General features: G+C 41.5%; 1 long non-coding RNA gene across 1 annotated transcript in view; it reads right to left on the bottom strand.

Annotated features, from left to right (window-relative positions):
* Positions 1 to 4,266: 4,266 nt before the first annotated feature.
* Positions 4,267 to 23,574, bottom strand: part of LOC104006450 (uncharacterized) — a 76,336-nt gene continuing 57,028 nt past the window's right edge. The window contains exons 3-4 of the long non-coding RNA XR_008547991.1: positions 10,155 to 10,272; positions 4,267 to 4,576 (exon numbers count right to left, since the gene is read on the bottom strand). This is a non-coding gene — a long non-coding RNA (uncharacterized LOC104006450). The remainder of the gene's footprint in view (positions 4,577 to 10,154; positions 10,273 to 23,574) is intronic.

The raw sequence follows: 23,574 nt of genomic DNA, 5'->3' as shown, positions 1-23,574 counted from the left end.
CCAAAGATCAGCAGGAACACATCTGTTGGGTTTATTACTATTGCAGGGAAGGAAACCACACACCATGGGGAACCCTCTTAGTAAGAAGGAGTTAGAAAGGACTTACCGGATTTAGGCTTGCATTAGGTGACTTAGGGAGCAGTAAAAGAAATAGGGCTTTTGTATGGGTTGGATGATCTCAGGAAGAAGGGGTAATTCTATGATTGGGTATCTTAATCTTCTGTAAAAAGAGGGGAGGCTAAGATTGTAATTGGTAAAGAAACAGCAGTCACTCAGATTAGTAAGAACAGGGGGATGTTTGGTCCTTGTTGTGGTTTGGGCAATGCTCATATTTTTGTCTGTGTTCACACATGATACACAGTGGTCTTGTTTATATCTTGATCTATCACGGTCAACAGAGTGACCTTGAAGATCCTGATGTTCTGAGAAATTGTTTACATTCAACAGAAGAACACTATGACCCATCTCTAAGTGCCAGGCTAGTTCCTAACAACAACAAGACCTAGCTGTAAGTGTCAGGCCAGTTTCCAGAGGTCAGGCTGCTTTTCTCATTCTTATGTATTAGCATGCTCTGTAATAGAATTTAGGTGCAGACAACAGACACCGCTCTAGCTGTCTCATGAGAACATGACTTAATATAGGGAATTAGGTGCTTACAAAATTGTTGGACTGGAATAACAGCTCTGGGCTTGGAATCCAGGAACAACTCCAAGAACTACTGCATAGAGCTAGTCCTCCATGGGAGCTGCCAGCTATTCCTTCTCCACCTTTGTGATTGTGGTGACCGCTGCTGAAATTCTTGGCTCCAGGAACACATTAGCTAATTTGCTCTTCAGAGATCAGGAAACTGCTGCTGCAACTATTACTTTTATTTATTTATTTATTTATTTATTATTTTTAGATGGAGTCTTGCTCTGTTGCCCAGGGTGGAGTGCAATGGCACGATCTCAGCTCACTGCAACCTCTGCCTCCCGGGTTCAAGCGATTCTCCTGCCTCAGCGTCCTGAGTAGCTGGGATTACAGGCATGCATCACCACACCTGGCTAATTTTTGTATTTTTAGTAGAGACGGGGTTTCACCATTTTGGCCAGGCTGATCTTGAACTCCTGACCTCGTTCTTTGCCCACCTCAGCCTCCCAAAGTTCTGGGATTACAGGCATGAGCCACTGCACCCAGCCTACTTTTTAAAAAATGTTTTATTTATTATATTTGTATGTGTTATTTTATTTAGAGATGGCATCTTTCTGTGTCACCCAGGCTGGTGTGCAGTGGTGAAATCACAGCTCACTGCAGCCTCAAACTCTTGGGCTCAAGAGATTCTCCCACCTCAGTCTCCCAAGTAGCTAACTAGGACTGCAGGCTAATTTTAGCTATTACCTTTAAAGCCGTACAACACCTGCTAGGTCCATAGTAACTCCTCTGAGTCCTGCCTCTTGGCTGTCACCAGTAGTAACCAAAGCAGCACAACCTCTGCTACCTCTGCCACAGTATAACCCAACATTGCAATGACCACCTTTGCCAACAGCAGCGGCACAAGTTCCAGTAGCCTATTTGCTATATCACTTCCAGTTTCCAGATCTCACTTCTGCAGTCTGATTGCCGTAACCCAAATCATATCCAAAACCCTAGCTGCAAGGGAGTTTGCGAATCATATGGTTTAGGTTCTCCAGCCGCTGCAGTAGGAAGCCATACTATAAGGAGATTGGAACGGATGTTAATTTCCAAGCCAGCCTGTTCACCACCGGCCCTAACCAGAAGTAAAGAGGCCTGGATCTAAGCCTCATCCAGTCACTAATTTGCTATATAAAGTTAAAAAAATTCTCACCTTTCAGAGACTCAGTCTCCATGACCAAGTTACACTGGTTGATAACCAAGTTTCTTTCTGATTCTAGAATTTTATGGCTCTATTATGAATGTTGTTGAAGTTTTCTTAGGTGTATTAATTTTGAAAACATTTTCCATACTTTTTAACATAATAATGTTTTTCTCATGAATACCCAGAGTAAGACTAGGAAACCTCCAAGATACCCCCTAATGAGTTTTACCTCCCAGTATTGTCACCTTCTCATGTTGAATATGGCTGACCTGTATAACCAATAGGATATTGTGCAAATGACAGTATGTGGCACCTAATTACAAGGCTAGGTAATTAAAAAATTGCAGCTTCTATCTTTGCTCTCTCTTGGATCACTTACTCTGGGTGAATCCAGCTGTCATGTCATGAGGACACTCAAGCAGCACAATGAAAAGGTCCACGTGGTGGGGACTGAGGCCTCTTGCCAACAGTCGGCATCAACTTGCCAGCCATATGAACGAGTAAGCAAGCCGCCTTGGAAGTGAAGGCCTCAGTGCATGTCAATCCTTCTGGAGACTCCACCCCTGGCTGATATCTTGACTGCAGCCTCACGTGAAGCTTTGAGCCAGAACTACCCATCTGAATCACTCTCGAATTCCTGTCTCACAGAAACCATATGAGATCATAAATATTGAATGCTGCTTTAAGCCATTAAGTTCTGGGGTAAATTGTAATTATGCAGCAACAGAAAATTAATGCATTCCCTGATTAGTATACAAAATAGCATGAGAATTGCTGAATTTTATTTCCTAGTCTCCAGGATCAACTTTTATTTGCTTGTTCTTTTCTGACATGAAGCTGGTAGCCTTTGAGACTGTATCTCTAGACATCAGAAGTCATTAAGAAGTGTGTAAATCTGAATTAAGATTAAGTACTTATTTTCTGAGATTTAAAAAAAATGTGGTAATGGGCAGACAGAAAAATTCCTTATTGTTAACATTCTAAATAGTAACTATTTTCTCAGGAAAAATGCCAGGCATTTGAAACTTATCATAGGACTAATATATCCTTTAATAATAAAGCTAGCTGGGCATGGTGGATCACACCTGTAATCCCAGCACTTTGGTAGGCTGAGGCAGGAGGATTGCTTGAGGCCAGGACTTTGAGACCACTCTGGTTAACGATAGTATGACTGCATTTCTCATAATAATTAATAATAAAATAAATAAATAATAAAAATAAAGCTAACGAAAGCGTAATTGTTGAAATGATTCCTTCACAGATATCCCAATCAACTCTGCAAAATGACTCTTTGTCTTAATGAAGGAACTATGGTGTGTTCAGAGGTTAAAAAACATACCCATCTGTTAAGGAAAGATAAAAGTTGCTTGCTAATGAATTATTTTGGATTTTAATCTAAAAGGCAAAGAAATCAATCTAATTTCTTGTAGTTTATGATGGTTTAAAGTTTCATCTAAGAAAGAAAGTTTAACAAAACTTGTTATATATTTCTTGACTAACTTTTTATTTATTTATTTTTTAAATTGAGATGGAGTCTCTCTCTGCCACCCAGGCTGGAGTGCTGTGGTGCAATCTCAGCTTACTGCAGCCTCTGCTTCCTGGGTTGAAGCTATTCTTGTGCCTCAGCCTCCTGGAGTAGCTGGGATTACAGGCACCTGCCACCACCCCTGGCTAATTTTTTTGTATTTTTAGTAGAGACAGGGTTTTACCATGTTGGCCAGGCTGGTCTCGAACTCCTGACCTCAAGTGATCTGCCCACCTTGGCCTCCCAAAGTACTGGATTACAGGCGTGAGCTACTGCGTCCGGCCATATTTCTTGACTAACATTAATTTTTATTAATGCTCTTTTCTCGATCCTGCACCCATGTCTGGTAAGGACATAGTTACTTAGAGCAGCAAACTTCCACTTATGAAAAATGAGACTGAGTGAGTTATGGAGAAGATGTTAAATAGAAGTCTGAGTTGTAAGTACCGCAGACTGTTTATGAATTGGCTTGAGAAAAAAAAAAAAAGAATTTACTGGACAGCCACTTTAGTGTCCTGGAATTCAAGTCACAGCCAAGTTTGGATAGAGCTGAGGCCTCGGGCACCAATGGAGCTGAAGCAGGAAACTCTCAGCTCTCTCCCCTTGCCTCACCTCTGCCGCTCTGGATGCCAGCTTTGTCTTCCGAAGACTGGCTTTCTTTTTGCTGTAGAAAACATGGTTGTTGGCAGTTCCTGAGTTTCATACTTTTCAGCTTTAGTCACTGAAGACTTGTTCTCTGGTTTCAAATGCCAGCTTTCAATGAACTCTACCAGTGGCAGGTGGCCATGTTGATCAACATGGCTGCTCCTGCAGTAGTTGGGGAGGGAGAGAGATTTCCCAGAAAAATAAGTGGGTTGGGAAGACAAAACCATATGTACCATATGTTAGGTTTCTAGGGCTGCTGTAACAAACTACCACAAACTGGCTGGCTTAGACATCAGACATTTATTATTTCACAGTTCTGGGGTTTAGAAGTCCAAGATCACGGTGTTGGCAGGGTTGGTTCCTTCTGAGGACTCAGAGAGAATCTGTTCCAGGCCTCTCTCCTAGCTTTTGGTGGTTTGTTGGCAATCTCTGGCTTTCCATAAGCATCAGCCTGATCTCTGCCTTCATCTTCACACAGCATCTGTTGCCCAGGCTGGAGTGCAGTGTCACAATCTTGGTTCACCGCAGCCTCGACCTCCTGGGCTCAAGCGATCTTCCCACCTCAGCCTCCCAAGTAGCTGCAAGTTTCCCTGTTTTATATAAAGCATCAGTCATATTAGATTAGGGCCCACCACATATTAGTATGTCCTCATCTTAACTGAGCTAATTATATCTTCAATGACACTGTTCCCAAGTAAGGTCTCATTCTGAGGTGCTGGGGGCTAGGATTTCAACATATAATCAAGCTTATCCAAACTGAGGCCTGCTGCAAGCAGCATGTGGCCCAGGACAGCTTTGAATGCAGCCCAACACAAATTAGTAAACTTTCTTAAAACATTATGAGATTTTTTTGTGGGATTTATTTTTTAACTCATTAGCTATCGTTAGTCTTAGTGTATTTCTTTTTTTTTTTTTTTTTTTTTTTTTGAGATGGAGTCTCGCTCTGTCACCAGGCTGGAGTGCAGTGGCGTGATCTTGGCTCACTGCAACCTCTGCCTCCTGGGTTCAAGCAATTCTCCTGCCTCAGCCTCCTGAGTAGCTGGGACTACAGGTGCGCACCACCACACCCAGCTAATTTTTGTATCTTTAGTGGGGTTTCACCATGTTGGCCAGGATGCTCTTGATCTCCTGACCTTGTGGTCTGCCCGCCTCAGCCTCCCAAAGTGCTGGGATTACAGGCGTCAGCCACTGCACCCGGCTAGTGTTAGTGTATTTTATGTATGGCCCACGACAATTCTTCTTCTTCCAATGTGGCCCAGGGAACCCAAAAGATTGGACACCCCTGGAAGGGTCTATTCAACCCATAGGATTTCATACAGGGCAGTACCTCATACACAGGGTATCAGAGATCAAAGAGTGGAGGCAAGAGGTGAGGGCAAAGAGTCATAAACTAGAATCATGAATTCCTTCAGATTTCATCTTGCAAGAGAAAAAAATAAGTAACAAAATCTGCATCCAGAGAAAGAAATGCGGAATTTTTTTGTGATGGTAGAGGTAAGATAACCATCAAATATGTAGAACATAATGTGAAATACCACTGTGACTGTAGTGGCAAATCAGACACGTCAACCTGCTGGGCCTGCTCCATTTTTCTTCCTCATGCTCACCTCCATTTAGTGGCGTCTATTTGCCAGGGGTGAAGGTGGGGTGGGTAGGGGGTGTTAATGGAAATCAGCAGAACAAAAATCGCAGCTTCTTGTGCTCCCCAGCAAACCTGAACAAGAGAGGGGAGCAGAGAGAATTTGGAGAGAGAAGGAAGTCAGGTGCAATGGTGAAATGCCCTGCTTCCACTCCTACCTCCATACGAGTGCTGAAGGGAGCTTACAGTTTGGCGTTCAAGAGTCCCAGCACTTTGGGAGGCCGAGGTGGGCGGATCACGAGGTCAGGAGATTGAGACCATCCTGGCTACCACGGTGAAACCCCGTCTTTACTAAAAATGCAAAAAATTAGCCAGGCGTGGTGGCACGCACCTGTAGTCCCAGCTACTCAGGAGGCTGAGGCAGGAGAATAGTTTGAACCCGGGAGGCAGAGGTTGCAGTGAGCCGAGATTGCACCACTGCACTCCAGCCTGGGCAACAGAGAGAGACTCCGTCTCAAAAAAAAAAAGAGTGACAGTGGACCTCTACCTCATTTTCTGCCAGGGCCCCTTGAGAGACAAAGCCCTACAGATGCCCCCTGTTGCCCTGAATATTTGGAGGGCATCGAGACAGCAACAAGTGGCTCCTGGGGCCCAAGATGACAGAGGAAACCAGCAAGATCCCTGGAACCTCCATCTCCTTGCACTGCCCATCCCACGAGGCCAGATGGAAGTCTCCACTGCAGCAGCACCAGTGGACAGATGCAAACCAGCCACACTGCCATAGTCGCTGCCTGTGAACCCAGGTCCATCCAAAGGCAGGGGAGGGGCAGAATCTTTCACTGATCGAGTGTTTAATCAGCAGAGACTGATAAAGTACTCAATTAAGCTAGATTTGGTACCTGAAATTAACATAAATTAACAGAATTAAGGTTTTCACTGTCAAAGTGGAAAATCAGAATCAGAGATCTGATTGCTTATAAAGTTCAATGACCAAGTTGAGTGTGTAAAAAATGAAAAACTATTCTGTCTGCTATGCTTTCATTTATTTAGCCATGGGATAGACTGAACACAAGCATCTCATTTGCACAGCAAATCAGAGGGTTGTGCTATTATTACCATTTTACAGATAAGAAGACTGAAGCCTAGAGAAGTTGAAAAACTTGGACTCAAAACCAAGTTTGAGTGAATTGTACGGCATGTGAATTTTATCTCAAAAAAGTGGCTACAAAACAAAACAAAATGAAACAGGTCTGCTTGGTCATAAAGCCCATATACCATACACCACAGAATATATCTGGTTTAGGTTGGGCTATTGCTGGCAGGAAGAATAGGTTAGTTCAGGTCATATTTTTCCTTTTTAAGAGAGTGTGATATATCCCAAAGCAGAGATTTATTAATTTTCTTTTAAAAACAGTTCTAAGGGCCTGACAAAACAAACTGATAAAAGTTCTGCGTTTGGAAAAAACAACAACAACAATAACAAAAAAAGTTTTGCATTTTTGTGTTCACGGGGATGAGAGTTCCATAAAGAGTAACATTGTCTCCTCAAAACACTAAGGCCACACTGAAGTTGGCTTTGCTTAAGAAAGGGGAAAATTCACTTAGATTCATTCAATGTGGCTTTAGTGCTTTGGACATTAACTTAGATTCATCACTTTTCTTTCCCTTTTTTTTTTTTTTTTTTTGAGATGGAGTCTCACACTGTTGCCCAGGCTGGAGTGCAATGGCACAATCTTGGCTCACTACAACCTCTGCCTCCCGGGTTCAAGCAATTCTCCTGCTTCAGCCTCCCGAGTAGCTGGGATTACAGGCACGCGCCACCATGCCCGGCTAATTTTTTGTATTTTTAGTAGAGACTGGCTTTCATTATGTTGGCCAGGCTGGTCTCAAACTCCTGACCTCAAGCAATCTGCCTGTCTCGGCCTCCCAAAGTGTTGGGATTAGAGGCGTGAACCACCGCGCCTGGCCAGATTCATCACTTTTCAAAACTATGTTTCGTGTGCTATTAATAAAAATCTTAATTTAATCCCTTATTTAAGGCACTGGTACCACTTTGAAGAGGGAATTGCCAAATACACTAGGAGGAATTCATACCGTTTTTATGTCCTTCTAAATGCAAAGTGGATCATAACATTATAAGATTTATGAAGAAATATTCATTCTGTTTTTTAAAGTTTCTTCTAAGTTCACAAGCACGATGACCTCTTGTTTCATAATTTATGGTAATGAATTCACGTTGTAGCTCATTTTGTAATACATTCTCTTAGAAAAATTACTTGACCTGGGGTGTTAAAATGGATATGTACTGAGACACAAGTTTGAAAGCCTTTCAAGAGTTCTGTTCACAAGTTATCAGAGGAATGAAGGCGACATTTCAGAGTCCTTTAATTATCTCAGATGATGTGATAAGGAAAATAATATCCTAACTGACAAATCAAAATCATACGTTGGGATGAAGTCAGTTACATACACAATAGATTCCTTTCTCTTGAAAGCGATGGTCTGGACACATTTCAGTAACTTTCTTCTTTAGCCACAAACAGTGAACCACAGAGAAAGCATGAAGTCTGCATTTCTGCATGGGGCATTTTCAAAATGCTGACTTGCTGCCATGGAAGGTCGCCCAGCGTACTGAGCAAAGTGAAAAAAATGCAAGTTGCACAACAATGCGTGCAGTGTGACACCATTCACAGGGGAAAACAGATATGATAAGATGTATTATGACCTGATACAATACTATACTATATTATGTTATGTAGAAGGACAATTCTGAAAAGACTCAAAGGAAACAGTTAATAATTGTTGCTTTTGGGAAGAATATATTGGGGATGATGGTGTCTTTTACATATTATATTTCAAAAGGTTTTATGTTAGCAATATTAAAAATATTAAAATGAACGAGTAAAGAAAATAGAAAAGAAAAGAGAGTTGCCACATCGTAAAGAATAGCAGGTAAGGAGGCTCGGTTTGTCCAGCGGGAATGGACCCCAGCATCCCTCACTTGGTCATTCATCAGCGATTAGTTGACTCCTTTGTATGTGAACATCCTGATGTACTGTCTCATCTCCTTTGATACCATACACCCTGACAGGGTGTCCAATTGATTTCATGCAGGGCAGCAACTTATACACAGGTTGGACAAGCTTGATTAGCTCAGTTGGTGTGAGAGAACCAACAGCAAAAAATAAACCCTGGAGAAGTTCAGTTTTGACCTTCTTGCTCCATTGTCCTGCTAATGTGGAATATTGAAAACATCTATTCTGTGAGATTTGTAGAATACAGTTTGATTTATTTTACTTTACGATTCAAACTGTATGCTTTCACTTTTTAAAAGAACCACATATCCATGTGGAAAGAGAAACATCTATTTTCTAGACATTTTAAACCTTCTCTGAGCCGTCATTTTATTCTTCAGAGTCTACCTTCCTTCAGCTGGAGATCTGATGTGCTGGTAGAGAATCAATGGTGGTATATTTGAAAAATCAATGCCAATGGGTTCCAACATCAAATCAAAAGGTGGGTATTTCCAGTGAAAACTTTCAAATGTATTAAAAATAGCACTCGGTTTGTTATTTTTTAATAGAATGTAAGATTTTGAAGAATTTGGCAAAGTGTCAGAGATAGGCTACAAGCAAGTCTGTGTATAAGCAAATACCTGCCAGCCTTGTTATCTGAGCTGGGGGGCTTTGCTGTGCTTCTCTCTGATTTCTGAGATGTGACATGCCCACAGAACAAAACTCCTTTCTAGGATATAACAGAGAAAACTAGATTCCAGAGATGTGGCCTCGTTTTCATATTTCTGTCCCTTAAAAGTGCTATGTTCATTCTCACTGCGGGTTCTTCGCATTACTTTTCCTTCTGCTTGGAATGGTTTTTCCTAAGATCTTCACATAGCTGCCTTTGTTCCATCATTTAGATCTATGATAGGTAGAATAACAACCCTCTTCTGCCCCCATGCCCTCCTACCCCCGAACCCTGATGACGTCCTAATCCTTGGAACTTTACTGACGTGATTAAGTTAAGGATGTAGAGATGGGAGGATTATCTAGGTAGGTCCAATGTATTCACAAGGGTCCTTTTAAGTGTAAGAAGACAGGAAAGTGAGTATCAGAAGCACAAAAGGGTCTGAGGATGCTAATCTGCTGGTTTTGCAGTTGGAGGAAGAGGACCACAGGAAGGACTGCTGACATCCTCTCAATGCAGGAAAAGGTAGGGAAATGGGTTCTTCCTAGACCCTCAGAGAGAATGCAGCCCTGCTGACAACCTGCTTTTAGCTTAATGAGACCTCTGTTGGACATCTGACTTTCAGAATTATGAGTTCATAAATTTGTAGGATTAAGTCATTAAATTTTGGTAATTTACCATGGCAGCAATAGGAAACTAATACAAGGTCATAACTCAACTGTCACCTCTTAGAACTTCTTCAAACCCCAACTAAAGAGTCTTCAATCACTCTTTACTGTGTCATTTTATACTCTTCATAGTATTTATCAATACCTGAAAAAATTTGAGATAATAAGTACAATTTTAAATAGTTTTCTTCCATTCGAATATGAACTCCTAGAGGCAGCAGGGACTGTCTTGCTCACCATGGTAGCCCCAGCACCTAGAATAATGTCTGGCACATAGTAGGTCCTCATGAAAACAGTACTGCTCCTTCCTTTACAGTCATTCTTCTTCCTCCTCCTCTTCTTTTCCAGAATATATCTGTGGGAAGAAAAAAAAATTTCATTTAAAATATTTGTTTTTTTTGGAAAATAAGCCATTTGGAGCAATTTTTAAATGAATGGGTATAAGAGTCCTCTTGCACCTCTCCCCTCACCTGCTTGCTTTTTTTCCCAAGGTTGAGAGTGAGTCTGGCCAAGTAAGTTATTCCAGAATTCCATCAGATAGTTCAAGCCAAGAAAGGGGCTGAAATTTCAAGATTTGTATCTCTGATAAATTCATCGAGGGATGAAAATTGGGCCTGAGCTTGACGTTATTTCTAGATGTGACGTTACTGTTCATTGGTGGCTTAGTGGGAATCTTCCACAGGCAAGTACTACAGAAGAGATTGGAGGATGGGTGGGTGGAGGCATTTGTGAAATGCCTGTGCTTGGCACACAAGAGTCTACCTTTCTTGGCCACTGTGGACTTGTCCAGCCTCATCCTTACTCACTCCCCTTTATGCAGGTTATGTTCCAAGATCCCTGGAATTCTTGCTGATCCCTTGAAACACTATGCTTTCATTCCTTGTATCTTTCTCTTGCTGCTTCTGAGCCTGAAAGGTCTGTCTTCTCTTTGTCTCTGTGGTAAACTCCTGGTCTTCCTTGAGAGAACAGTTTTCTTCTTCTACTCCTGTCTGTGTCTCCCTGGGTAACTTGTATTTACTAAGAGTTCTAACAGATACGTCTTCATGGTCATCTATCTGAAGACAGGGACACTGTCTCGTGCCCTCTTGAATCCCAAATGCAAAGCATAGGTATGGCACAGTCATTTTCTGGAGGTAGGAATCTCCATCCTGCATTAGACTGGACCAAGATCATGCACTATTCATTTCTGAATCTCAGAATCATGATGGCCCGGAGTGGCACTGAATATGTGTTTAATGGCTAGACTTGAATTAAATGGCATGGGTGACAGAGACTGCTTGCTATTCCCTAGTGATATTTTTAACTTATAAGATTTTTACCTTGACACTTAGCTAACTGGAACATTTCTCAGCTTTATAGCCAGCTATGGCCAAGTGATCATGTTACAGTCAATGAAATTTGAGTGGAAGTGTCATGTGGTAGATTCTAGAAACCTTTGTTAAGAGATGGATGCAATGTGCCCTTTCTTTGGATTCTGTCTCCTATCTTCCAGTTTGGAACATAAATGCCTTTAGTCATGTGTCATCAGAATCCCAGTGCAGTACCCTGGGACTAGTAACAGTGAGAAAGTGTTACCACTCCAGGCCTGGGGCAAAAGAAAGGAGACGTTAATTGGTATCTGGAAGAAGAGTGTTCTTTGAGGGCCTCCCATCAGGAGCCATAACTTTCTATGGAAAGAACTAGCAGCCTGCAGGGACGTAGCTAAGAAAATAAATATCTGACCCCTCACCCTTCTGCATCCTCAAATCAATGCTCCCTATAAGCTGAACCAACCAGAAATCAGAAAATAAGGGAGCCCATTGATGTGAACCTTGGAGGCCCATCTCCAAGGGAATAACAGGTGGAGTAGAGATATCTAGCACACCTGGGTAGACCTGCTTTCTCATTTTTAAGATAAGGGAATTAGATTAAATGATCTCTACTATTCTTTCTGGTTGTAATATTTCAGTGGATTTTCTCCATTCAATCATTTTATAAGCCTTCCTGTTACCTACAGTCAGGCATTCCTGAGCATCAGGTCTTATAGACCAATGTTCCCAACTCAAAATTATATTAATTGATGAAAGGAAGACAACTAGAACAATGGGTCATATTAAAGAGCCCATAAACAGACCTACACATATATGAACAATTGATTTTATGATAAAAATAGCACTGTAGAGTAGTGGCAAAAGGATTATCTTTGTAATAAATAATGCTAGGTCAATTGTATTCTTACACAGAAAAAATAAATATTAACCTGTACCTCATACATAATTATATTTGGACTATGAACCTAAATGTAAAATAAACAAAGCTCCTAAAGAAAACATAAGAAAGTATCTTCGTGACATTGCTATAAGGTAAAAGAATGAACAAAAGACTTGAACGAGCATTTCATAAAAGAAGCATATCCAAATGGCCAATAAACATAAGATAAGGCATCTAACTTCACTGGTTATCACCAAGATGACTAACATTACAAAGATTGACAGTAACACATGTTGATGAAGATGTGGAGCAACTGGAACTCTCATACTCTGCCAGCGAGTATGAAAATTGGTATAGCCGCTTTGGAAAACTGTTTTCTAGTATCTACTAAAGTTGAACATATATAAAACCTGTGGCCCAGAACAAATAGGTCTATCCACAAAAGATATGCATGTGTATATTCACTGAAAAACAAATACAAGAATATTCATTGCAGCATTATATGTAAGGGAGAAAAACTGGAAAAATGAAAGTGGAAACCAAGAGTACAGTGGATAGAAGACTTGAGGTGTGTTTACATAATTAAATGCTAATATAGAGCAATAAAAATGAATGAATAATTGCTACATGCAACCGTGAGGCTGAAACTCATGAAAAGTACATAGAAAAGCAAATACTGAATGATTACTTTTACCTAGATTAAAAACAGGCAAGCAATAATGGTGTCAGAAAGCAGGGTTATGTTTACCTTTTGGGAGGATATAGGGATTGGGGTCGGGGCAAGAGGACAGCTACTGGGGTGCTGGTAACTTTTCGTTTGTTTGATCATGGTCATGGTTCTATGAGTGCGTTTACAGCAAAAGCTCTTTGAGCTATACACTGATTTCTGCCTTTTTTTTTTTTTTTTTTTTGAGGTGGAGTTTTGTACTTGTCACTCAGGCTGGAGTGCAATGGTGTGATCTTGGCTCACTGCAATCTCTGCCTCCCAGGTTCAAGCAATTCTCCGGCTTCAGCCTCCTGAGTAGCTGGGATCACAGGCACGGGCACCATGCCCAGCTAATTTTTGTATTTTTAATAGAGATAGGGTTTCACCATGTCGGTCAGGCTGGTCTTGAACTCCTGACCTCAGGTTCTCCTCCCACCTCAGCCTCCCAAACTGCTGGGATTACAGGCATGAGCCACTGTGCCCAGCTGGTTTGTGCTTATTCTTATAAATAGAGACTTAGAAATTTACCGACTTCAGTAAGTAAACGTTATCATTGAATACATTTTTTTCTTTTTATAAAAGCTGGAGCAAGTACCTGAACACTAGTCCTTCCATATTCAATAGTAATATAAGGATCAGGACAAGAGCATGTCTGTGTTGCCATTGAGGAAGTAACAACAGTGAACACTTCCAAAGAAGATTTCTTTGAACAGATGTTCAAAACCAAAAAGATTTCCCAAGTCATTTGTGAAACCAAATTTTCCTGCAGTCTGGAGTCCCGGGTATTGTGTCAGGAATCATATGCAATGAGATCATTTTCTTTTGCCCACATTTCTGCCTGATAAAGAAAATAAATCTATTTGACAGAGCAAAGAATTGCCTCATATGAAAATATACTGAGAAAAAGGCAGCATTATTCTCAACTCCTAATGCCTAGGAGAAAAATGATATGAGGTTTAAAAGAGTTTTCTGCCCTGAGAAAGATTCAATTTTTACAGATTCTCTCAGCAATTAGTGCATTTATGAAATAAATTCTGGGCCATCCACAAGCTAATTCCAACAAGTATTGTAAGTGGCTTACTGAAAAGACATATCAAAATAATGACAAAAACAACAATGATAACCACAACACCCCAAACAAGAGCCATGTTGATGACAAGAGGGGTGAGAGGTAGTTTTAATATAAAATCTGTCTATGCTAAAGAAAGTTAAACTAACTGAGCACCACACTTAACTATTACCCTCCTGGTGGCCAAGGCAAAAAGAAACCTCATAAATTGTTTAGCTCATTAAAAAGAAAAAAAAAAAGAAAGAAAAAGGAAGGAAGGAAGTGTGCTAGTGCAACATGAGAGACAAACATTCCTAGAATAGTAAGAGAAAGTAATCAGGAGGGTTTGTTTTACATATGGTTTTAAACATCATAATAGAATTTGTCATTATAGGAAGTTTTATAGTATATATGAAACATTCTCAATTATCCCTGGCAAAAGGCAAAGGCATAACAACATTAAGTCGTGGTTTCTTAAAGGTACAATGTAATCAATGAACTCCCGGCTTTGAAGCAGTTGTGTAGTGTCCTGGAGGATGTGATGAATTTGTGTAGCCTGAGTTTCCTTGGTCACACTACTCTGGGCAAAGTTAGAGTAACCAGCAGGGTCTGTCTGGCCCTGCCCCTCATCAACACTGCAGAATCCCTATAGCTGCTCCTGGGAACCCCCAGGGGATGGCACATGTGTGCTCACCATATGGCCCTTTCAGCTACCATATGACCCTGCACTCAGCTTCCCCCTGCTACAGCTCCCTGCAGTGATGTTTGTGTTGGGGCACGATGGACCCACCCCAATGAGGACACTGACACCTCCAACCTGCTATGGCTATGCTTCAAAGCCACAAAATGTATCCCCTGCTGCTGGAGCTGTTGGCACTGACCCTTCTCTGTCTCTCTCACACCCACCAAATGTGATGCCTCCCTCTCCTTCTTCTGCCCAGATTGGGGCGAGGTGGCCACAGTGCAAATTCTGTTTTTTCTGGACTCCATACAACTCCAATCTCAACCCCAACCAGAAGGCACCATAACACTTTCTTGTGCTCTCCTCTGGACCATCCAAAACCTGCCTTCTGGGCTGCCTGACAGTCATATTCTTAGTCTTACATGTTCCTACAGCGTCTCTTCTTTAGGAGCCAACTGTGGGGGGCTAGACCAGAAATGTTCTGATTTTGAGAAAAGTGTGAAGTTTATGAGTTTTACTTTCTGATGTGGGTCTATTACCTTGAACCAAGCCAGTATGCCAGGCTTTATATCCCTAAAATACGCCTTTCCCAAAAGGAGGACCATCTTCCAGGAATGTCCAGGCATGTGTGAATCCAGGAGGAACATGGCGTGAACCTCAGCAGAGACTCCACCCATATTAGCATGTCCTTAATAGCTCCCCAATGTTTGTATTTACTGCCTAGATCTTGTCCAAAGCCAGGCTTTTCCAGAAAGTGCACATTCCTCTTCTGATCTTGCATCGTGCCAGAGAGGCAGCTCTGTTTAAATAGCAATAGTCATAGTTGCTTAATGCCTGTTTCACACCGTATACTGTGAGGCATTATTTCTGCTTTTCACAATCACTGCAAGGAAAGTGCTGCTGTTCAAATTTTAAATACAAAGAGGTCAAGTAGAGAGGTTAAGTGATTTCCCCAAGGCCACAATGAGTGGTGAAGCTAAGACTCAAACCCAGATTGGTTGGAATCAAGCCTAGGCTTGTCTTGTGTAATACAGTTCAGTATTACCCAGGCCCTGGAACCGAAATCTGCGTATGAACAGCTCTCTTAGGACATATTCAAATATTTTCATCCTCTTTGCTGAGAATTTAAGAGATGAATGTGGACTCCCAAACACACACAGCCTCTTGAGTCCTGGCATAAAGTCTGTTCTCAGACTTCTTTTCTTTAGATAGATTTCACACTGTCATCATTTTCTAACCTAGGGTAGCTTCCACCTCAAGTACAATAGGAATATATTCTAGTAGTTGATCAGTTCAAATTTCCTCCATTTCCACGGCTCATTCTTGGCTCAGAAAACCCTGAGCCTACTCAGGCTGAGGGGGACCCCCCTCTTGTGCTTCCAGGTGTCACATGATTGAAACCACTTTTGCAAAGATTATGACAGCAAGAGAGGTCTAGCATGGCTGACTCCATCTTGCTTCTAGTCTCACAGGCTGGCTGTCCTTGCTCATTCCTGGGCATACGCCAAGCTAACCATGGAAGGAATTTAGTTTATAGTTTAACTTTAGAACAAGGATGATAATAGTCCCTCCCTAAAACTAACCTCCTTCTTGCTCAGGGACAGAAGCTGCCTTTGTAAAACTAATGAAAGGCCATGAGATTAGGATTATGGAAGGGGCCTGAATTCTGCTAAAATGTTGGCATAGTTTTTATAATCCCTATGCTGGAGAGCATGTGGCCAGAGGCCATAATATTCGTGACTTTCACAATTATTGCTACAGATAACATCACTATTGTAGAACCTAATATTGGTCTTTTGAGACGTTTTTCAGACTTTTGCATTCTGGCAACTGACTGACCCCACCTGGACACGTAACTCATGACTTAATCACACCTGTGGTCCCAACCCAGAGGCAGATTCAGCACACGAGGACCATTTTTCACACCCTTATGATTTCATCCCCAACCAGTCAGCAGCACCCATTCCCTACCCACCTGTCCACCAAATTATTCATAAAATCTCTAGCCTCTGAGTTCTCGGAGAGGCAATTTGAGTAATAATAAACTCCTGTCCTTCTGCTTGGTCAGTCTTGCATTAACTAAATTCTTTCTTTACTGCAAGACTGCTGTCTCAGTAAATTGGGTTTATCTGTGCAGCCAGCAAGAAGAACCCATTAGGCAATCACATTAATACCCCTGTGAAAGCCCTTTCCCTGAAATCAACATTTCTTGCTATCTTGCTTTTTCCTGTCCCACAGCTCTGTTTCCATTTAGGGATTCCTGTGCAGCTGACTCTCACATCTACCTCCAGGGTGGAGCCTGTGACCATCTTTTGGTCATGTAATTGATTAGCTCAGCTTAGCCACCAGCCCCACCCTGAACCACACTGAGTCTCAGGATATTTTGCAGGAGTGCTGGGGCAAAGACACATTCTTTCTCATGGGATCTGAAAAAGGAAGCATGTTGCTCTGAGAGTTGCTTATGGCCATTTTGGGACTCTGAGCAGGGTCAGCCTTAGAATGCAGCCAGTATCCCAGAAGGCAGGTAGAGAAATGGAAAAGAAACCCAATGGCTGAGCTGCTGGGAGTGAGCTTGTCTTAGGCAAACCTTCCTTGAGAGTTTTCAGTCATGTGAGCCAATCAATTTCCTTCCTGGTTTGAGCCTGATTGAGCCAGATTTTCTGTTGCTTGCAATACAAGCATCTCACATCTACATTTTGCAATAATGGTCAAATTTTTTGTTGTCTCTCTCCCTAGATTGTGAGCTCCTTGATCCCTAAGAGAAAATTGGTTGAAGGAATGAAAGGACAAAAAGATAAAAGGAAAAAGAAATCAGTTGCTCGTATGTGTTGAGGACTTGTTTAAGGCCATTACCATTTAACTAGCTATTCATTGCTCTTCCTGATTCATGGACATTCCAATTAAAGAGCTGGATCCTTTGAGAAATCTTCAACACCAATATCCATGGTCAGGAACAGTGCTCATTTAGCAGAAAGGAGGTCAACTCCACCAGAACTTATGAAATCTGCAGAGCAAGGAATAACTCAGAGAATCTTGCAGATGAACTTGCATTTCTTATCATGTGATAAACAAAGAAACTTTAATTTATCCATCGTAAATCAGGGTCTTGGAAATAAAGCATGGGGAAATGGATGTCTATAGGAGCCCTCTGCAGAAATGTTGCCCCTTGACTCCAAGCTCAGAGAGGCTTGTATTTGAAGATGTCAGCAGCCTCCCGCTCCACAAATGAATCATGAGAAGGAGGGAATGAAGGTGGTTGAAGTAGGTGTGGGCCTTTCATCCTCTACAGTATGCCTATTGTGAGTATCTGATGTTGTTATGTGCATTTATGTGTACTTGCACACATGCACCCATCTAAAACAACATTTTCTGTTGGGAGTTTCAAAAGAAAAAAGTGAAGCTGTTACTGAAGCCCCAGAAGAAAAGATTTGCATAAATGGGGATGGATTTCTTGCAATCTCCCCTGGTGCTGCTTGTCCCAGTCCTTGCCCCACCCACCTACTACACACACAGGAACAGCTCTTCTCTGCAAGAAATGCTAGACAGGAGGAAGTGCCCTGGCCTTGACCTCCTGCTTTCACAGCATCACACATCAGTGGTGGTGAGTGCCGTGGAGGAAGCATTGCATGCATAACTGAGTTAGCAAATAGGAAAGAGGGCTTTCAGAGAGTAGTGGGGAGAAGAGGAAGGGTGGCAGAAAGTATTGCTGCAAGAACTAAGCTCTAGGCCTGGCACTGCCACCATATCTGAGCAAGTCCTTATGCTTCTCTACACCTTGATTTCTTCAATGGCAAACTGGGGAGATTCTGGGTAACAAGATAAGGCATGATGTCTGCTACCACATGGAAATAAGAAGGAACACAAAAGCCATTTTTCCAGCTCCTCCAGGGTTTGTCCCACCACCACCACCAGCTACCAGGGAGACTGTGTCCTGAATTCCTTCTTTTTTTCCCATAGATGTTCAACAGCCTCCTCCACACTCAGAGTGTCTCATTTCCAGAAGACTCATGACTCCTGCCATGCTGTCCCATCTATGAATAGAGAAAAGGAACATTTACTTGGTACTCCAAAACTGTGGGGATCACAATGCAAAGACCACCTGAAAGAGTGTCACAAAGAAAAATACACCTGTAAAAGGCTACTAACCAGCTATCATCCTATCAACAGCCACACACTCATTCATTCATTTACTTGTTCAACAAATATTTATGTCGAAGTTAATCACTTACTCAACAAATAATTATACTGCCAGGATCTGGAGGTACAAGAGTAAATAAAGTATAGAAATTCCTTTTTTGCTGTTTAGTTTAGTAGGAGATACAAGTAATAAAGCAACTTTAAAAGCACTATAATTAGATTGCCTTGGATAGAAAGTTATAAAGTACTATTATAGTGCATATCATTGTGGGGGCAGTGGGTTTCTCCTAGTCTGTCCAAAGGAAGGTGGAAGGGTGAGCAGCAGAAGTGATCAGGGAAAGAAGAGGTGGAGTTGGGTCTACAGAGAGTGTTCCAGGCAAGGAACAGCCGGGTGAGGCCTGAAGGTGAGAGTGAGAGAGGACAGGTGGGTTGCAACAGAGGTTGTTTGAGGACAAGTGTGTGGAAGCGGGGAAGCCTGAATAAAGTGGTGGTAATAGGGTACTTCGGTAGATTCTTGGGCAAGAGCATGACCTTACAAATATACTTTAGGAAAAAAAAAACAGTCTGTTTTCTATATTCAGCATGCATTGGAAGTGACAGAGACCAGAGGTAGGGAGAAGGGCAAGGGGATTTTAGTAGTAATGAGGACAAGGACCAGAGTGCTATCCCTGAAAACAGAGAATAAAGAACAGGTAGAGCAAAGACATGGAATCAACCCAAATGCCCATCAATGACAGACTGGATAAAGAAAATATGGGACATATTCACCATGGAATACTATGCAGCCACAAAAAGGAATGAGATCACATCCATTGCAGGGACATGGATGGAGCTGCAAGCCATTATCCTCAGCAAACTAACACAGGAACAGAAAATCAAACACCGTATGTTCTCACTCGTAAGTGGGAGCTGAACAATGAGAACACCTGGACACAGGGAGGGGAACAACACACACTGGGGCCTGTTGGAGGGTGGGGTAGGGGGAGAGCATCAGGATAAATAGTTAATGCATGCGGGACTTAATACCTAGGTGATGGGTTGATCGTGCAGCAAACCACCATGGCACACGTTTACCTATGTGACAAACCTGCACATCCTGCACATGTACCCCAGAACTTAAAATAAAAATAAAAATTAATTAAACAAAAAAGAACAGACAACCAATAGGCTGTCTTTCAGCTTAGCCTATGCTGTACTAGGAGAGCCTGGGAGAGAACTCTGCTTAGAAATAAACAAGCCCAGGGATTGCCATCTATTTGCCCTATATTCACTTGGACTTATTTATCATAGTGCTTTTTCAAACTGTGTTCAAAACTCCCTGGGGTTTTCCAGAGGTGCTTTAGAGACCCAATTCAACCATGTTGACCTATTTTGGACAAACAAAGGCTTGAAAATCACCAGCATACCTTTTCACAGTGTACATGCTCTGTCCGAGGTCCAGTGCTCTTGGTGGTTATTAAAAGTGGATTTGTGTGTGTGTATCAAGACTGCCATGCACTCTCAGAAGTTCACTCTGTGCCCCGCTTCAAGCCCCTCTTGAAGACAGGAATCTCTCTATTTCTGGTTGTTCTGCCCCTGCCCTCCCTACCTAAATCCAGACCCTACTCAAAAAGGAAAATGGTTTCTCAGCATTCCTCCCCATGTTCATTATCTGGCAGCTCTTCTCTGGAGGTTGGAAAGAATTAATCCATTATTGTTATCAACACAATCATAATAAGGCATGAAAATGAAGTGATGAGATCTTTTTTTCAGTCAAACCTCTTGAAGAGAAACAGAAAACAAAAACAGCATTTTATCTTTGACTAGAATGATTATTTCTCAAAGGAAATAACTTCAGTCCCGTACTTTGTGGGAGGAAAGGCACAAGATGTGGAGGATGTTCAGGCACTGTGCCTGGCTCACAGACATTGTTCATAAATGTTTGGTTCATAGTTTCTTTCATTCATTCTATAAACATAAACTCTGATCTCTAGGAGGAGGATTTTATTTGCCTCTTGAACTATCTCTTGACAAAGCCAAGTCGCCACACAAATGATGCAGGCAACTGCCAGCTGGTTTGCAAATTTCCTGAGTTGCCCAAGTACAGCACAGTGAGCATGAAAATCAAAGGCTCTCAAACCTGGAAGGAACCTTTGAAAATGACCCGAGGTCAATTGCCCAGGAAAATCCCTGCCAAGTGCTGCAAATTGAGGTTGGAGGTGTCCAGTCTCTCTGATGCAGCCAAGTCTGTCTTTGGACAACTCTGTTAGAAGGCTCTTCCTGATATTGAATTGAAATCTATCACTTCATAGCTTTTCTTTATTCCTCCAATAAATCCTGTATGAGAGACCAGGAGGCAGAACAGAATCATTCAAATCCTCCTTCTTGGCAATCTGTTGAATATTGGAAGACAGGGGCCAAGTTCTCTGAGTCTTCTTTTCTCCAAGGCCTCTGTCTCCTAATCTTTCAAACATTTCCATGGGATAAGATTTTCAAATTATCCTGGTCCTTTTCCCATTAAGAAGCTTTACTTTTCTACTCTTAAAATAGGCTGCCTAGAATAGAAATAATTCCATGTGACTTAACTAGTGCAGAAGGGAAGAGACTCTGCTAAATCTGATTTCAGAGACTGCCACTCACTAGCAGCGTGGCTTTGGCAAGTTACTTCCCTTTCTAGGAAACATGGTTTAATATGTAGCCTCAAGTAAAGTGCCTACTACAGTGCCTGGCATAAAGGGATGTCAATACCTGATATCTACCTATCAATTGCTATTATTCTTCTGTCAATGCAGTTTCAGGTGGCACTAGACCTTAAGGTGATAACATCACACTATTGACTCCTAGGTTTTACCCACAAGTAAATTCAGAGTATTAAGTGGTTTTAATCCATGGCTCCCCCATCCTTTACTCACATTGTGTGTGTGTGTGTGTGTGTGTGTGTGTGTGTGTGTGTGTGTGTGCCTAAGCATCAAAATTTCCATTTATCTTATAAAATTGTATTTGTTCAATTCAGGTCATTGTTTAATGTGAGCAAATTTAATGAACAAGACTCTATTTTTTTGTCTAAGTCTAAAACTAACAAAAATGCCCCCAAGTTCATGGTACAGAACCAAGCCTTGTTACCACTAGAAAACTTTCTTCAGGTTGATCCCTATCTATTAGCCACTATCTTTGAATAAATTAATTCAACCTGTAAATAATTCACTTAATTTCATTTTTATCTTGTGAATAATTTTTCCTCTAAAATAAAAGAATATCATAGCTTTGTCAAATGATTTGGGCAAGTCCAGAAAGACCAGAACTGCTGGGTTTTCTTTCTCTACCAATCTAGTAAACTATCACAGTAGGAAACACACTCTTTGTGAACTCCTATAGCTTTCTCATGATCACAGTTTTCCTGCCTGGATGTTTATAACTTACCTTAACGCCACACTTGGGAACCTCAGTGAGAAACTTTTCTATTTCCTAAAATAATTTTACTCATGAATTAAGGTAATGCTAGCAGCTGAAGCAGATATATCCCCACGTTTTTGTGTCTTAACCCAATAGAAGTTGTTTGTTTCTCATTCATGTCAAGTCTGTAAGGGCTGTTCCTGATCTGCGGGCCATCTTCTCCCCAAGCAGTAATTCAAGGCTCCTTCCATTTTGCAGTTCTGGAATCTTCCTAATAAACCCAATACAAAGCATAATGCAGGATTAAATGGAAAATATTTCAGTAAAGGGAAGGAAGAGAATTTCAGACTGACAGAGAAATAAAGGAAAGACAAAGGCAGGGATGCAAAGAAGTATAGAGTACCTGGCATTTAAACCAGGTGTGTAGGGAAGGCTTCTAGATAGGATCTGTGTCTTCAAGTGAGAGATGCAGATGATTTGTGTGTAAGGCAAGGAGGTAGCTGAGGAATATATACCCTGAACTCACTCTCCCTTTCCAGGGCTCCATATTGTCAAAACTGAACTAGTAGCCAGAGGGAAAGGAGTTCGCTGATGCGATACAGATTAGCCGTCGGGACAGAAAATGGGGAGAAGGGTACATAATGGGTCTGAAAGGCAAACAAAAGATAGCAGCATTTTAGAGGTGACAACAGTACACTCTGACCTGTGCTTTACAGAGACTAATATGGTAGCAGTGGGAATGAGGATGGGAGGGGGCAGATATTGGAGGCAGGAAGACCTTCAGGGAGGGAGGGCCAGGACAGAGGGGTAATCATAGGACTAGAGGAAAGAGTTGAAAACTGGAATCAGTGAATGGTTAGATATGAGACGCATGAGGAGAGTTGAAGGGGACTCTCAGATCATGGTTTTGAAAGGCAAATGACAAGTTCATCTGGGGACATGTTGAGTATAATTTGTTTTGGGACATCCATATGGAGATATTCTGAGTCAACTCAGCCCCGGGGGAACTGATTTTGTCATCTGGCTCTGCTCCTTTCTGGAAAGCTCTCAAAAATACATGGATAGTTAGACCTGGTTCAAAGCAAAATCTTAGATGCCTATCTTAATCATCTTTCTCTTTAAAAAATCTGGGGATAAAAAGCATTTTATATGAATTCCATATCTTTAAAATTTTTTTATTTGATGCTATATTGCATTTGTTTACAGAAGATGCATGTTATGGATGAGTATAGGGTAACATGGGATACCTGAAATTTAAATTGAACGTAAAAGTGCATGCTGGATTATCTCCCAAAGGAAAGAAACTAAATTAGAGTTTGTATGTAAACTTTAGCCCTTGTCTCAAATGCATATTTTAAATCCCAAATCATCTCTCTTTAATTCCTTGTTTAAAAACATTAAAGTCAATAAAACAGTTCATGAAGCTCAGTTTCTTTCTTGTCAAATATTTGTCAACATTAAGACTACTTTGGTATAACAAACTCAATAATCAAACTTATTCTTGACTGAATATTGAAAATAT

Source organism: Pan troglodytes, chromosome 4 (genome assembly GCF_028858775.2).
Source record: "Pan troglodytes isolate AG18354 chromosome 4, NHGRI_mPanTro3-v2.0_pri, whole genome shotgun sequence".
Taxonomy (NCBI): Eukaryota; Metazoa; Chordata; class Mammalia; order Primates; family Hominidae; genus Pan; species Pan troglodytes.
Note: the sequence above shows the minus strand (reverse complement) of the source record. Positions and strands in the feature narration are given on the sequence as shown.